Source organism: Rhodamnia argentea, chromosome 11, assembly GCF_020921035.1.
Source record: "Rhodamnia argentea isolate NSW1041297 chromosome 11, ASM2092103v1, whole genome shotgun sequence".
Lineage (NCBI taxonomy): Eukaryota > Viridiplantae > Streptophyta > Magnoliopsida > Myrtales > Myrtaceae > Rhodamnia > Rhodamnia argentea.
In genome coordinates, this window is record NC_063160.1 from 4,769,052 (window position 1) to 4,786,341 (window position 17,290).

At 38.0% G+C, this 17,290-nt stretch overlaps 1 pseudogene; it reads left to right on the top strand.

The window, feature by feature from the left end:
- The first annotated feature begins 1,536 nt into the window (after window positions 1–1,536).
- LOC115739339 lies at window positions 1,537–11,633 on the top strand (annotated as a pseudogene).
- Window positions 11,634–17,290: the final 5,657 nt, after the last annotated feature.

The window sequence follows — 17,290 nt, forward strand, 5'->3', positions numbered from 1 at the left end:
AGGGCAGCCCAACGACGGCCAGGGCGTTGAGGCCGACAATGGTCAGGGGAGGGGAGAAAAAAGTAAACAAAAAAAGAAAAGAAAAGGGAAATAAAAAAGAAAATAAAAAAAAGAAAAAGAAAAAAAAGAAACAAAATTCAAAATTAAAATGATGAAAATAGCCTTCAGTTAGGCCCTTCTTTGAAATAAGGAGAGCTTTTCAGATCCTTATTTGAGAAAATAAAAACACTTCAAGCCTAAAACTTGTTAATTTGGTGCAATCAAGACTTCATCCATCTTGGCTAATGAAAAATACTGGGGTTGCTTTCTTTATCCTACAGAGTGTTGACCTTGCTAAAACATGAACCCCTGTGGTTTTTGTATTTATTTTTTGTTTAGTTTTAAAAATTGGCCCTTTTATTCTTTTAATCTGATTTTGCTAAGATTTTGGTTTAAAAAATTAGGATTATAACGAAAAAAATATTCGTGGAAAATAATAAAAAATGCCATGTCAACAATTATTTAAATTTTTTTTAAAACATCACCATAACCGGACCAACGAACCAACCAAGATTTCTTAATTTGTTTTTTTTAATCAAACCCTAGTCAGTAAATTATTTTTTTTCATTTAATGTTCGGAAAGTCTTACTTGTAGGGAATAAAAGAAATAAAAAAGAAGAAGAAATCACCAATTCCATGATTGACCCTGGAATTGGACCACTGGAACCGACCCTATCCGGTCCGATTGCACGGTGGAAACCGACCCACCTGAAAATCGATCATCCCTAATATTGCGGAAGTTGCACCCAAAAAAGATGGAAAGGATCTTTTCTAAATTTCTCCCTTTCTTCCCCTTTTAATTTTCGGTTAAAATCCTATTACGTTTTCTGTTCAGCCGAATCCCCTTAACCTTTGCTTATTGTTCTTTCCCTTAAAAAAAAAAAAAAAAAGTAATCTCGGTCAAACCATCTCTTTCCTTTTTCATTGCTAGCCTACATTTCCCTAGCCTCTTACCTTATTTTGTTTTGTCCTCCTCCTAATTTGGAGTGTTCCATGTATTTGTATAGATGCCATTTTGGGTAAGGTACGAGAAAGAGAGAGAGGGGCCAGGCTCTTCCTGGTGGGCTAAGTATTGGAAATGAAAATGAGTACAACTTCCTTTTCTAAATTCAGGGCTGGATCACTCGCCGGCCGATTCAAAAGTAATACACGACCTTTCCTGGTGAGTTTATTCTTAAACAAAAATCTCCATAACTTGTAAATGCGGAAGAGCGCAGTAAATAACAAGAATGCAAGACTACAGGCCACTGATATTTTTTTTTTTTGTTTAGGGGTCAAATTCTGTCGTTGTGGGCGATTCGATCTTTTATGCGATGCAGAGAAGCGTTAGGCGAAAGTTATGTGTCAACACGTGTTTTAAACGTTAGAACGACATTATTTTCCATTTGTCGATCTCACCATTGTTTTCACTTTTTAAGTTGCAAAACGAATCATTGCACGTAATGTGCGTATAGCGTAGTGCTTATCAGATTGGTTGACATTCGCTTTTGAAAATTTATTCTCGCAGAACAAATAAAGGAAGCTGTTTTGAATGGGGTTGCCCTGGAAGATGGCAAAAGGGAAGAGCTCAACAAAATTAAGCAGGTGTGAAGCGTTTTATGAATCCATCAAATAAATTGAATTTTGTGAGTTGGTGGCAGTGATAAAGCAAAGTGTCTTTTTGGTGTCTTAAAAATACTATTTGGGAAAATTGTCCAAAACCTATTAAACATCTTGCATCTTTACTAATTCAATCATAAACCTTCTAACTTTGTTAATTGAGTCTTATTGGCCGGAAATCGCCGTGGACTCTGGCCGTCCGACATGGCACGGTTGGCGCCGACGTGAATAATTTTTAATCACATTTTCATAAGTTTTTCAATTCTCTATTAATTTATTATTTTTTCTTTCTTTTTCTTTCTCCAATTTTCTTTTCTCAGCGGCCGGCGAGAGTCGCAACGCCTTGCCCGGATCTAGGCAAGAGCGCCTCATCTGCGGTCGGCGAGGCATCGCGACCCTCGCTTGCTACCGAGAAAAGAAAAACAGAGAAAAAAAGAAAAAGAAGGGAAAAAAATCAGTACAATTTTTTAAAAAAAATAAAATATTATAAAAATTATCCACGTCAGCATCGACCAAGCCACGTAGGATAGTCGGTGTCTGCGTTAGAAATTTTTGGCCAGAAGTGGTCGCATGAACTCTCAATTAGCAAAATGTGAAAAGGTTTATGACTCAATTGACAAAATTAAAAAGTTCGGGACTGATTTGGCAAAAGTGCAATAGATTTATGACGTTTTAGACAATTTTCCCTATAATGTCCTATTTGCTTGGCTTATGAGCATGGACGTACACACACAGAGCATGGATTTCACGAAGTCTCACAACTAGATCCCACATCTAGTCAATGAAGGCACACTAGGCCACTTTCAGGAAAGGTAAAAACAAAGAAAAGAAAAGAAGAGAAAATAAATATTTTTTTTAAAAAAATTAAAATTTAAAAAAATATTGAAATATTATTAATAATTATCCATATCACCGCTAGCCGTGCCACGTAGGATGCCCCAAGTCCATGTCAGAAATTTCTAATCAAAGTTGGCCATGTGGATTCAATTGGCAAAATGGGAAAGGTCTAGGATTCAATTTAAAAAATTAAAAGATTTAGGATTGAATTGGCAAAAGTGCAATAGGTTTAGGACATTTTAGAAAATTTTCCCAAAGAATTGCATCACAAGATCCCAAAGCAAAGAATTTCCATTTTCGATTAATCATCAACTCTATTGAAAAGAAAGAATTACAACATGTATAGATTTCCTAAAAGTTCTTCCAGTTGAAATAGGAACCTCTAGAGATTAGGCATAATTGAAGTAGGAAACATATTTTTCTCCTTAAAATGAAAAATGCATACTTTGTATAAGTCTAATAGATAACTTTACTAATTCATTTAAAGGCACCATAGAGATGCGAAAACATGTTTACAGTAGATGGATGATAAATAACTTTAATTAAACTTGAAGAGTTCAAGTTGAAATGTCCATCTTGGTCGATGTCTATTCGTCAATAATTTTTCTTTAAGGTATACATATTTTGAACAACAATCAGCTTGCATGATTTTGCTGGCTGTATTAATAAATTGTGCAAAACTTCTAGTATATCTTCTTATCCCTGCTCTCCTGGAATAATTTGCCTTCAATTCATCTGTATAGAAACTGAAATTTAATGTGTGAGATGATGAAGGCGCTTTTGCTGTAGTATGCAGGAATGATCTGCCAATTATTAGTTGTTCAAAGTTCTGGTGTCTTAACAATCGAAATAGCTAAAATTTTGAAAATGTGTTATTAATATCATCACATAAGCCTTACAGTGGCATTGACTGTGTTATGATTTTCCCATAAGCCTTACAGTGGCATTGACTGTGTTAAGATTACTCCTTATGTGGAAGGAAATATTAGATTGGATTCATAAATTTTATCATTTAGCTACACAGCCACCGCCTTTTAACTACTTAGTTGATTACAGGAACTTGAAAAATTATCTAAAAAGTTCGATGAGAATGTCTTGGATGCCACAAAGAAATTTGAAAAATTGATTACAGATAAGAAGGATATTGAAGGATTGCCGGCTACAGCTCTTGGTTTGGCTGCACAAACTGCGGTGTCTAAGGTAATATGCAATACATTCTATCTAGTTGTGTTATTTTATTATGTTGTCTTCAACACTTTTTGTCCAAGAGCCTATTTGATGTTTATTGCTTTATCTTTTTTCTGTCACATTTAAGGGCATGAAAATGCCACTCCAGAAGGTGGACCCTGGGTGATCACCCTGGATGCTTCAACCTATAACTCTGTCATGCGACATGCTCGAAATAGAGGCTTACGCGAGGAAATCTACCATGCTTATGTTAGTCGGGCCGCTAGCGGTGATATGAAAAACACTTTAATTATTGATCAAATCTTGAATCTTAGAATGGAAGGAGCTAAGCTTCTGGATTATACCAATTGTGCTGAGGTATGGTTTTTAAGGCTATTTATGAATTCTTCAAGTTCACGTTTCATCTTTTTATAAAGTTTGAATGGACAAGTGTGAAGCTCGTTTGACATAATTTTTAGTCATCTTTAGGGGGATAACTTTCAAATTAATCACTAATTATGAACCGGCTCCAACTGTTTTTGGCTGTTGTGAGGATCTTATGATTTACAAGGGAAAGGAGGAAAGTTTATGGTAGACAAAACGCTTGTTGGCATATTCTGAAGTGTCTTGGAGTGTGCAACCTTCTGGATTTACATTTTGATGCAAAACCCAGCATGAACTAGTTTTGTTATTTTCTATATTTAATGTTGGCAAAACAAATTCATAAGTGTGCTTCTGCAAGTCTCTTTTCGCCATTCTCCTCGAATCATCCTGGAGAAGAATCTATTTGCATGGATGAATAACTCACTAGATAGTGCTATATCTTCACATATTAAGGCAAGGTTTTCATCAGGTTAGCATGGCGACGAAAATGGCTACCATTGATAAAGCGGAAGAGCTCCTAGAAAAACTTAGGAGTGCTTCATGGGATGCTGCAGTTCGAGGCATGATCTACACGAATTTTCCTAGTACATGAAAGCGTTGTCAGTGCATAAACTTTAACCGGTAATTGCCGTTGATTTGTCCTTCATAAAATTGAAGGCGAATTATGTAATGGAATATGATTCAGAGGCCTAGTAGGAATGTCACAATATCTGATGTTGCACTTTCGTGTTCTCTTGTGATAAATACTCGATTGTTCTCTGTGCTGCTTAAAATGTGCATGGAATACCCTGTATTTCAAGCTTCAAAGCACCACACTTTGCATCATTATGTTCCCTTACATATATCCATATGAAGTGGGAGCTGGACCATTTAGTTCAGTTTGATGATGCTGACGGCAAATATTAGGATGCTTTTAGAGATTTTCCTGTTACTTTCAAGTCAAAATCCATATCTTGATATGTGTTGCCTTGATTATTCAGACATGGAGGACGTAAGACTTTTCGCCAAGAATCAAGTGGCAAAAGAATCTGATGATTTGAGCCACTGGGACATTGACTTCTGGAGCGAGAGGCTGCGTGAATCAAAATATGACATCAATGAGGTTAAACCTCTCTCTCTCTCTCATATAGAGTAGAGCGAAAATATGACATTAATGAGTAGCATCTTGTATATGCTGTTAGGCTTCTTGCCAATTTTATGAATATTATGATTTGACCCTGATTTATGCATGTGAATATGAACATGGAGTCACTATTTGCAATTTCCAGGAAGAACTACGCCCATATTTTTCTTTGCCAAAAGTAATGGAGGGCCTTTTCAACTTTGCAAGTACACTTTTTGGAATTGAGATTGAGGCTGCTGATGGACTAGCACCGGTAAAATAGTCCAATGGTGTGCTTCTGCCTTTTCTGTGCTACTAGCACATGCATTCTGAACAAATGCTTATTTATCCTTCAGGTCTGTAACCATGACGTAGATTCTACCGAGTAAAAGATTCTTCAGGAAATGCAATTGCATACTTCTACTTTGATCCCTATTCTCGACCATCTGAAAAAAAGGGGAGGTGCATGGATGGATGAGGTTGTTGGTCGCAGCCGTGTGCTGTCTCGAGATGGAGCAAGTGCAAGGTTACCAATTGCTCACATGGTGTGCAATCGAACACCACCTGTGGGGAAAAAGCCAAGTCTTATGACGTTCCGAGAGGTCAATTTCCAACTCCTTTCCTCAGTTTATTGACTTCTTTTCTGCTATTCAAGTCTGAAATACTAGACAGAGGGAGGATAGCTCCTGCAGCCACAAGCTAATGCAAGTCGGTGGGAACGAAATATTGTCACCAGAAGCAAAACTAATAGAAGAGGGTCTTTTTAGTCTGGTCTCCACGAGTTTTAGTTTAAATATATTGGTACCGTCTCAACAATACTAGTTTAAAAGTTCTACCATTATGATGACATCTATCTTTATTCCACACTGCTACGAGCGGGACTGCTGGAGCAATCAATAAATAGGTCCAATAACACTTGTTAGCAAAGAGAAGATTGGTTTCTGGGAGACCATTAATGATGTAAATGCTAAGCTATATTTGCTTGAGAATTTTGTGATGTCAATCTATTCCTTGATGTGATTTCAGGGAATCCTAGTACTTCCAATATTTTCCTATGTATGATTCCTAATGACCTGCACTTTTATCCTCTTATATCCGTGGGGGGTTCGCCAAAGCGTGTCTCTAATATCATTTGTTAGTTTTGGATTTGATGTGTGTTAGATAATATCTCGAGTTTAAATGGTTTACGGATATTTATTGGTTTGTTAAAGGAAAAGATAAGAAAATCTTTGACCGAATAAAGACGTGGACTTGATATGTGCGGAGTTTGACCGAATAAAGGTAAACCCAACTAAGATTGACTTTCCTTGCCAAAGTACTGCACGTTGGACTCTTCTTATAAAAATGGTTGAATAAAGACAAGTTATAAGGGCACACATATATTCTGTGAATAAGAAGGCAATTCGTGAGTCCCAGTCAACCAGTCAAAGTTGTTGTTTTCTTTGACTCCTCAAAGGGCAGGAACATGGAACAAAAAGGTTTAAGACTCCTCTAGCAGAAAGCTGCCGCCCGAACAGTGGACGCGAGAGAACAGTGGGTTCTTGAACCGCACAAGAAGAATGATGACTTCGTTGGTTGTTTGGCTGAGATCTTCTGGTCGCGACTTGAAGGGCGTACGGTGAAGTTCTCTCTAGGACGAAGGTGACGTTCTTGATTTAGCCGCACGTAGATTAAACAAGATAATTATCGGATTTTTCTCTATGAGTTTTCTGATAATTTCTCTGTGAGAGCCTGTGAGATAATATTTATGGATTTGCTTTAGGCTTAATTTAGATGCGGGAAATAGTCGAGTGCATGAGCAATTGTAACTCTGATTTTTCGATTATAGTAGATTATATTGGTGGCTCTCCCCGTAAAAGGAGGTACCGATATTCGGACCGAACCACGTAATCTATGGTGTTTTTTATCGTTCCTCGTAATTTCTCTGGTGATTTCGTATTGACTTATTTGCAAGATCCGTTAGTGTTTCCGCGTTAATATCTCAACAATGTGCAAGTGTATCTATGTGTGGGATGTATTTGGCAGAGGAGAATATGGAGACAAGGTGAGACCTTCGAGGCTATTAGCCGATGGGAATATGTTAGTAATTAAATCAAATTCATTGATGTTGTCAATCTTAGTGGACAAGTTGTCGGTTCAGAAAAGTTGTCGATGTCAATTCATGGTTGTCGATCAGCTTGTCGATATCTGTTCAACTTCCAAAACTGGTGCAAGCTTGCATCTAGAGATGGATCTATCGTTTGACATTCAAGTTTTACCTGCTCCCATGCTAAAATTTAGAAGAGGCGACTTTTGTAACACAGCCATTCTTGTGCACCAACAATTCTAACCTCTACTGGAAGTTATCACTGTCTCTTAGATGAATGACGAGATTTGTGAGCTTAAGCTCACTGTAGCGGTTACTTGTCCTCCATGAAACATCTTCATTCTCTAAGTGGTATCTGCCATTTGACCACTTCTATGAGTTGCTGAAATGGGTAGGTTCAAACTGTTTTTCATGAGTTCAGTCATGCACTTCATCACATGCTAACCAAATAGTTATGTTGCGCGGACACGGAACACGACACGCGACACGACACGACATGATATGCCGATACATAAATTCTAAAAAAAAAATAGAGAATTTCGACACGTTGGGACACATTGTATATTAAATATATATTTTTATATATACATGATAAATTATCAATTTTTTGAAGTCACAATGACACCCATAACGAGGGAACTCAAGTTTCGTGTCCCACATTGACCGAAAAATAAAGAAAGTGATGGAAAACTCTAATAAAAAGGAGGCGCAATGTAGCAGGCCCCATGAGTTGGCTGTCAAGTGTCCCACATGGGCTGAAAAATAATGAAAGTGATGGAAATCTTCTAATAAGAAGGAGATACAAAGTAGCAAGTTGAGTGGGCTGCGGTGAAGTGGCTGCCTGTTGGGCCTTTGCACTATTTTAAGTGTAAAAAAGTTGGGTCTTTTAACTATTTTAAGAGTGGCCGAAAGGCACGTAGCCAAATGAAAGCCTTGTTGCTGGCACTAAAGGAATAGAGGGGGATGCTAAGGAATTGCCCTCTCAGTTAATGGAGAACTGGTGTTAGCACAGGTAATTTTGTCTTGAACAGAGCTATAGAACAAATTGATGTGCAATCACGGTCGGATGTTTTTGCACTTCGCAAATACATAAAGAGGTTATGTATACAGTGTCGATGACAACAGATGATTGCTTCACGGGGCATTATGTGATGTTTGGAGTGTATTACCTTTGTACTGTCTCTGCATCTAAAGTGAGGAACTGAGAACATTGCCTTATTTGTATTGTGGATAACGTTAGATGATTACATAGAGATTCATTCTTCTAGTATTACTTCACTTTTTCCTGGGAGGTTCACAGTTCTCGATTTGTGCTCATTAGATGACTATGGATATTTATGCTCTTGATTTGTAGACAGGTGGAAAAAGGAACCGGACCGGACTTATGTGATGTATACCTTAACTATGTATGAAAGGAGAGTTCTCAAGCTTGCACCACAGGGAGAGTAGACAATACTCAATCATTCTTCCTCTTCAATATATAGCCATTTCATTATATTTCATCATTACTTTTTTAACATCCATACCCTTCTTATTATTATTATTGTTGTATCATTTAGACCTTTTGATTCTTAAATTTTTAGAGAATAACACAAATGATATATGAACTTTGGCCCAATGTGCAATATTGACTCTCAACTTTTAATTTTTTGAATGTGTTTAATGAGCCTTAGCCTAATATGCAATGTCATCCGCGAACTTCTCATTTATTCCATTCGGTCCTATGAAAGTGCCTCCCCCACCCCCCCTCCCCCCGCGCCAGGCGCACGTGCGCTTGCAGATGCTGTGTATGAGGCCATGAATGGAGGCAACCAGGGAAAGTCATTATACAATCCTTGAACCGCAGGGACACTTTGATGGGAATTGCAAAGCACTATGAAACTGGTGGGAGTCTCCCTGAATATGTATACAGCAAGCTCCTGGCAGCTAAGACTTTTCGTGCGGCCTTCTTAAGCCTTCGCCAGGTTACTTCGCACTAACTAAATACGAAATGACTGGTTGTTCTTCTTACTTTCGTGACACCTTTTAAAGTTAGGACTGCTTCAAATAGCTTGCAAAGAGAAGAAAGCTATTCTAGGAGGCATTGCCTTGCCCGTGGTGGAACTGCCTCACCTATACTTTGTCCTCATGGTGCTACATTTATTAAGAGCTGATTGCTGCACCTCTTGTTTATTGAGGTTCCACCTATGTCTGTCCTGTTTGTGGCCATCCAATACACAAGTTTCAAATGACAAAACGAAAAGGAGAGGACCCCATTTCTCATCAGTTCATGTCCGTATGACAGTGAGGCTAGGTTGCTGTTTTACTGTACATACTTTGAATGATGCAGATCGAATTACTTTTCCGGAGATCTTGGATCATTGATAGAAAGGACATTAGCAAGGTAAAATAAAATGATTGGGATATCTTGAAACTGCATAAGGTTAAAAAATTGCTCCCTCTTCAGAAATCATACTAATGTAGATTTAGGAATAACTTTGTTATTAGAGTCTTTGTCTATGAAAATTCTCAGATAAGATATGCAAGTGTAGATCTGCAGCTTCATACAAAATATGTTCCTGGTGGATCAGAATCGGTATATGATGTGGACAGAAGGGTTTGCGAAAAAACCCAGATGATCACTCCACTTCTTGAGGATCGAATCCTTTGTAGTTTCCAGCATATATTTTTAGGTTTGTTTTCCTATGCATCAAAATGGTTCTTTGAGAGTATATATCTTAATCTTACACGGCTGCGAATCTGTTGCTTTTTACTTTTGTTCAGCTAGATATGCTGCAGGTTATTACAGTTGCAAGGTATATGATGTTCTTCTATGTTGGTTATGCCAGTTTTTTTTTTTTTTTTTTTTTTTTCAGGTCCTTTATGATTAATTTCTATTAGATGATGAAACAATTTCTTTGAATATAATAAGCCCCTTTTCCTTATAGTGGCTATCAGTTTTGAGTATTGGTTTACCATGTTCGTGCTTGAGATTGATTTATTTCCATGATGTGTTTTTCTAATCGTCGATGTATTGGTTTTCAGTGGGCAAAGGTGCTATATGCAGATGCTTTCTCTGCATTTGAGGATGCAGGTTTAAATGACATCAAGGTATGTCCAAGAAGTTGTGCACATATTTGAAATAAAAACAATGCTGCTTTGAAAGCTCCTAGGTCCTTGTGTTTGCCATCAATGTTAGGTTCGTACGTGTGTATGGTAGTGAGAGTAATAAACATGCGAGATTTCTTTTTCTTCCCCTTGTGGATCAGTGGCCACTAATCCCGGTAAATGTCTGAGCAAAGAATGGAATCCTGACCAAAATTGATTGGTCTGCAAACTGTGTATGCCTAAAAACGTATGTCCATTGCTCTCTAATGACTGGAAACGTCAGGCAGACCCCAGACATGTGAGATTGGGTACTTGCACTCTTGCCAATACTGCAGCACAACAATGCCTTGGTATTCTTTCCATGAATTGCTAGGCCCCAAATCCTATTTGCATACCCTTTCAGCCTCAATGCATGGCTTGTACCATTCTTCAAGTACAATGGCAAGCCAATGTGTTCCCTTTTGTATGCATTAGCATGGCCTTGTCACTCCCGAAATTTAGCAAAATCGATTGTTCTCCATTAGGTTGAACAGGGAGGAAGTGAGCAATTGACGAGGAACCTCATTAGATGCTTTACTTCTGCAGGTTTTGAGTCTGAGGTCCCTGTTGCACCAGCAATATCTCCAACACAGGTTTCTCTGCTATTAGTGTCTGATTTTTCCCCCATGTTATCTAAAAGCCCAAAATGAGGGATAGGTGCCCCTTCATATTTGTCGAAGCCTTGCTTGTTTCGTTTCTTTTCTCTAGTGCGAGATGCAAAGCTCCAAGAACTAAACTGGTTCAGTATTTTTCTTCGTGTTCGGTTCTTTTGCCAGTTCTTAGGTAGAAAGTTATAGACCTGAAACTTGACGCGATATGTCCAGCATCTTGTCCTGTCGCCCAACAACTTTTCAGAAAGGATTGCGTGTGGGCAATCTTGTTGCCTTGTCTAATGCTATCTATGAAGCCCTTCTCCAATATTGCTTTTAGTGTCGGAATAAGTTGTTGGTTTTTATCATGATCTGACGAGCGTGGTCGACAGGCTGTTAAAGAAACAGGGCAAAGGTTCCGAGAGACTGTTCTTGCTCTTGGAGGTGGAAAAGCTCCATTACAGGTTCGCAAGTTGTGATTTTGCATCATCTACTCTTATAATATGTAGCTCTCATTGTCATTGTTCAATGTTAAATATTCTCTCATTTAGCTTTCTCCTCTATTTGACTACTCTCACTAGTTGTTACTTTAGTCCTTACCGTGCCAATATTGCTATACCAGGTTTTCATTGAATTTCGAGGACATGAGCCTTCACCTGATGCATTACTCAGGCATAGTGGCCTTTTGCCAGTTACAGCATGATGCCATCCTAATGGGCCATTGAGAGTGTTCCAGATTCCACAATTAAGATCAGCTTGTGCATGAGGGTCGCAGGCGAATGCTATCTCTAGTTTTTAGTTAAGGCGGTCGCATGTAAACGATGCACAACTCGTTATACATAGCAGGAGGACCTAACATCGTAGTGGTTGTTGATAAAATGAGCTGTACTTCTGAGTTTGAATACATAGTAGTGATTGATATTCTACGATTCATCGTGCAGTTCTCTTAATTTGTGCAACAATGGAAGTAGCACCGATAGAAGTAGCGGTAGGAGAATCCAAATAACCAACCCAATCAACCTTAAACTTCCAGTCACCAACCCCTTCTTGATACCTAGTGAAGCTGCAATACCGTAGCCCAGACTTGAGCAGAGACAGCTCAGACAGGACATACTAGAAACAAGTGATTCCCATCCTCCAAAGCTGAGTTGTACAGACAGCAAACAGGAGAAACGGGCAAGTTCCACGTAATCAATGTCGCGACCTAAAATTAGGCTAACGGATTATCGGGTCAATTAAATCAACCAACCTAATTCGGACCCTCCCAAGTCCTACCGAATCGCAACTTAGGTTTACTCATGAAAAAATATTCAATTGGAGCCGCCACTAATCATTTACGGAAGGTTGATTAAAAACCTTAATAAAATAGATGGAGAACTATTTTATTTCTGCGCACGAGAGAAAAATGGGTTCGGGGACTTGGTTACATTAATTGGAAAAATTAATGCCCTTTCGGTACCAATTTCATGAAAAATCCTTTTTGATTGATCGATGTGAATTTGATGATTAATTGGAAAAATGTGACATGAGGACCATATATTACGCGCCCAAAGGATGATTTTTTGCTATTTTCGGTAATAAAAGAAAACATTCAAAAGCAATCAAAAATCTGAACAAAAATAAACAAAAATGCCCATAATATACCTTTTAATTTTCGATTTTTCCGAAAATCCTCTCATTCCCAAAGATCCGGGCTAGAGCGAGATTTCATCTGCTACATCCTCGAGGATTCGAACCAGTATGCGGATATGTGTATAGAAAAACAACATCCCTTTTGCCGAAGGGTAAAATACGAATTTCTATACTAAATCACCATCCCATTCCACGAGATCGTGGCTAAGGCGTGTGATTTATTTTTCCGACGGGTCTAGGCACATAGGAGAGAATATATTATGGGCATGTTTGTTTAAAATTGTGCAAACTTTATAACAAATCAAAACAAACAAACACGACAAAAATAAAATAAAATGAATCAATTGAGCTTGAAATTTCGAAAATTAAGAGGGGTGGTCGAAAATATGAGATTGGGGTCCACCTTTCCTCATCTAAAATAACTTGATCCACTTTTAATTTGAGAAATTATCTTTGAGATTTGAAAATTTAATTTAAGATAATTCTCGAAAAATGGGATAATTATCCAGTCGAACACAAATATTATCTCTAATCAAATGTTTTCAAAAAAGTCCACATGAGATAAGATAGGATAGTAAACTATCCAGCCAACTCAAAAGTTAGATATAAATATTAAGATCAAGAAGGTCATCCACAACAACCAGATAACATCCAATTAAACACAAAACTTATCCATGAGTATCCATAAAAGATAAGGCAATATAACCAATGGAATGAATGTGAGATAACTATCCGAAGCAAAAAATTATTCACAAGTTAAATGTTATCTGGTTCGAAAACTCCTAGAGATTAGATAAAGTTTATTCACATGATCATTATCCAATTCACATGAGATAAGATTGAACAACCAATGGGACAACATCAACTCAACCAATTGAGATAAAAATCAAAACAATGCTCATCCATCTATACGAATTCGGTGGTACCGAAAGTCAATTCCTTTTCCAATTCAATCTTGATTAAAAAAAAATGCCAAACGATTTGTTACCTTAAGAAAGGATACTCCCCTATCAAAATAAATCAATTCTCAAGGGTGCATGTGAGATTCGGCCAATTCATGGACAAACTGAATTTCTTAGAAAAAATCAGAATTTTGTGCAACTAAACTGTGCTCTTCGGTTTAGCCATTTTTGATAGGAAAAGGTTTGAACTCTTTAGTTTTAATTGTAAAACCAGTGTGTCCAAAGAGATCTAAGGACAACAATGCAAGTTACCAAATTAACAAGCATAGATTAACAATCAAAAGTTGAGAATTTTTACCTTTTCCAAGCTAAAAATTCTGCACGTACGCAAGCCGGAATTTTCGCTTAAAACAGTCCCCTTTTGAGCTCATTTGAGGTTGAATCGAACTCCGAATCACTAAGGATTCTAGCACCAAGTAACACAAAAGTTAGCCATCAAATATCAATTGAAAACGAGGCTAAACCAACCTCGAATAGGGCTGAATCGTAGCTAAACAGCGCTGGACAGCAGGGGGGTGTGTCGGTCAGCGAGGTGGTGGTCTCGAGCTCGCAACAACTGCAACTATGGGTGCTTGCGGTGACAGTGGCATACGGATCAGCGCTTCATTGGATCTCGCGTCGGTGTAGTAGAAATTTTGCTAGTGTTGCTCACAGTGAGGGCCGTATTGTTGGTTTTGCCTTCGAGTTTGCAATCATCAATAGAGAAGTACTGGAGCTGAGTGGCGATCATGGATGGGCAGCCAACGCGAAGAATAGTCAATAAGCTTGACCCAGAATTCCCACTTGCAACGTGCACAGAGAAGGCACCAAGAAAAAACCACTTTCTTCCCCCCCCCTCTTTCTCTCTACGTGGATATCTCCCTCTATGAACGATGGCCGTGTCTTCAATTTTTTTTTTTCGGCCCCCTGGCCCTAAGGTACAATGAGGTATTTATAGACTAAAGGGTTGCATAATCCTAGTTGAAGTAGGATTCTTTAATGACCATCGGATTAAAAATTCTAATCTTTAAGAGTCCGATCTCATTAAAATTTCTCAATAATTTCCGCCACAAGAGGAATTGTCATGGGCTAGCTCAATTTCCCACTCTTGCGGGCTTAACTGTACAATCTTGGGCTCAAATTAGGCTTTAATTAATTAAATGAATAATTAACTATGAGCCTTTAACATTTAAATGAGCATAAATGGGCTGAATTAAATCAGAAAATAGGTTCAAGCCCTCTTAGAATTTTTGGCAATCTCTCCATGCTTAGCCGAATTTTCCATGTGATGCCTAATTCATCCGCTTGTCAATTTAAGCTCAACTACTTTCTCTGGCCTGAATACAATAATACGCACGACCGACTAAAAGTAAATATGCAATGCACGAGAAATTTATTTTTTGTGAGAACTATGACTAGTTCTCATTTTTTGCTTGAAATGAATGATTTTAGAAAAATCAAAATTTAGGTGTTAACAGCTGCCCCTCTTTGAGTGGAGACTCATAGAGGTTTCGTTCAAAGACTAAAATTGAAACCTAAATTTTGCAAATGCAAGTGATGAATTATAATGATAACTTTTTGGCGGGTGTTCTAATCCCATTTTCCAATACAGTAAGACATGATGCACGATATGTAAGATTGTAAACAACATGCGCCATAGCTTTTCTTTTCCATAAATGGACTAGAGAAACTTGCACATGGATTGCTTATGAAAATACCTATTTTACCAAATACCTCATAATGCTGATGATTCCCTTAATCTCAAAGCTTCTTGCGGATGCGAGGATTTCAAGGTACCGAGGTGCCTTATCTATTATCAGAAGTTTTCTTCTGACGTGAGGCAACGCAAGATATATGTAGTGTTGAAAATATGCTTTCCGAGATCACAAGAGCAAATCGAGATTATGAACGCGGAAAAATATTCAGATCACAAGAGCAAATCGAGATTATGACTTTAACAAAAATTTATCGAGACCACGAGAGCAAATCCATCCTGGATCGATAAAATTATCCCATGAAGCTAATCATGAGTTGAATCCGGACCACAAGAGCAAATTGAGATTGTGGACTGAAAAAATGTTCGGATCACAAGAGCAAATCAAGATTTTGATCTGAAAAATATTAAAGTCACAAGAGCAAATCGAGATTATGACTTTAACAAAAATTTATCGAGATCGGGAACACGAGAGCAAATCCATCAATGAACTTGATAAAGATTTATCAAAACCACGAGAGCAAATCCATCCTGGCTTGATAAATTAACTCATGAGAGCAGGTCGATCATGAGTTGGGTAAATATTCGGATCACAAGAGCAAATCGATCATGAACTGAATAAAAGAGATTAAGAACATGAGAGCAAATCCATCGTGAACCAAAAGGTATAATTAGTGCATTACCCGAACTAAATCGGTGTCAATATAAAGAAATGTGTTGCCTAAACCAAGTTAACACAAAAAGTCAAAATGACAACTAAAATTAGTAAAGCTGTCAATTTGAAAAGGGTTCGGAAAACTTACCCGAATTCATTATACCTATCTATTTACCCGAGATGAGGTTTAAAATAACATGTGCATAGACAAAACTAACACTTCATTGAAGAAGGTTGATAGCTAAACGATATGGTCACCGCAATGAATTTGAATGCCTTGATAATCGTCGGTACTCATTCTCCCGAAAGATTTAGGTTAAGGATATATTTACCTAAGGATTTGAAGGATTACCTCGTGGGTTCTCGCCGGCAGGATTTTGTTCATTGAATAATCCGTGGATGAACTTCGAGACTCGAAAAGTAACTCGAACATAAGGAGTGGGTTACCCGTCAGGCAATGTCAAAGGTAACATGTGCAAGTATACACGCTGAAGTGTGTTCAATGGTTTCATGCCAAACTATCCTATTGAGTTTGCAAATGAAATAATAACTTATAACGCGGTTCATGCATAACTATTCTATCAAGTTTGCATCACCAATTCTGTTCAGGGAGGTTATCTCATCATGAATACCTCAAATGTAAGCTGAAAGGGGGACTTCAGTTTGAAAGGACTTTCTCTCACTCTCGAGAAAAGCTTTTCATCCCGATTGCGGGATTCGAGAGAAATCACTCAATCTTACCATCATCGCATTCGACAAGGATCAAAGTAATCTGGCAATTGATACGACCGAGCCATCGGGAGGTCTTAATTAGGATCGTAATGATGGCTAGGTCAAATGTTTACAAAGGGGACTCTAGTTGAGTCAAGGCTGCTGAAATGAATTTCTTCGTCATTTGCTCCAGGTTTACAAGTTAAGAACCCCGCAAAAATGAGAGAGAAATAATCTTGTTGAACTTCTTCGAGGATGCCTAAAATCATTTAACTCTACGTTAACTCAAGTACCATAATCAGAAGAGACTTTGGAGGGTTGTAACGTAGGCTAGGATTGGTGAGGAACAAAATGCTTGTTTTGGCTCGGAAAATGTATGAAAAAGGCTTGATGTTGGTGATCACTACAGACTTGGCCTTCTAGAAATATCATTCAAAAACACCATCATTGCTTGAGAGATGGTATGAACTTCTGCTAAGAATTATACTCTGCGAACCGACTTCTCTAGGGAATCTTCTTTACAACCAGGCTCAATTGGGGATTTACAAGAAAAACATCATGCAAACATGTACATGGAATTTACAAGTTAACATACAACAATACACATTGAAATTGAGAAGAACTTTACAAGGATTTCAATGGGCATTGGCCTTGCTTTTGATAGGCACTTTGCGCCCCCTTTTTTTTTTGCTTGGAATTTTTCATGA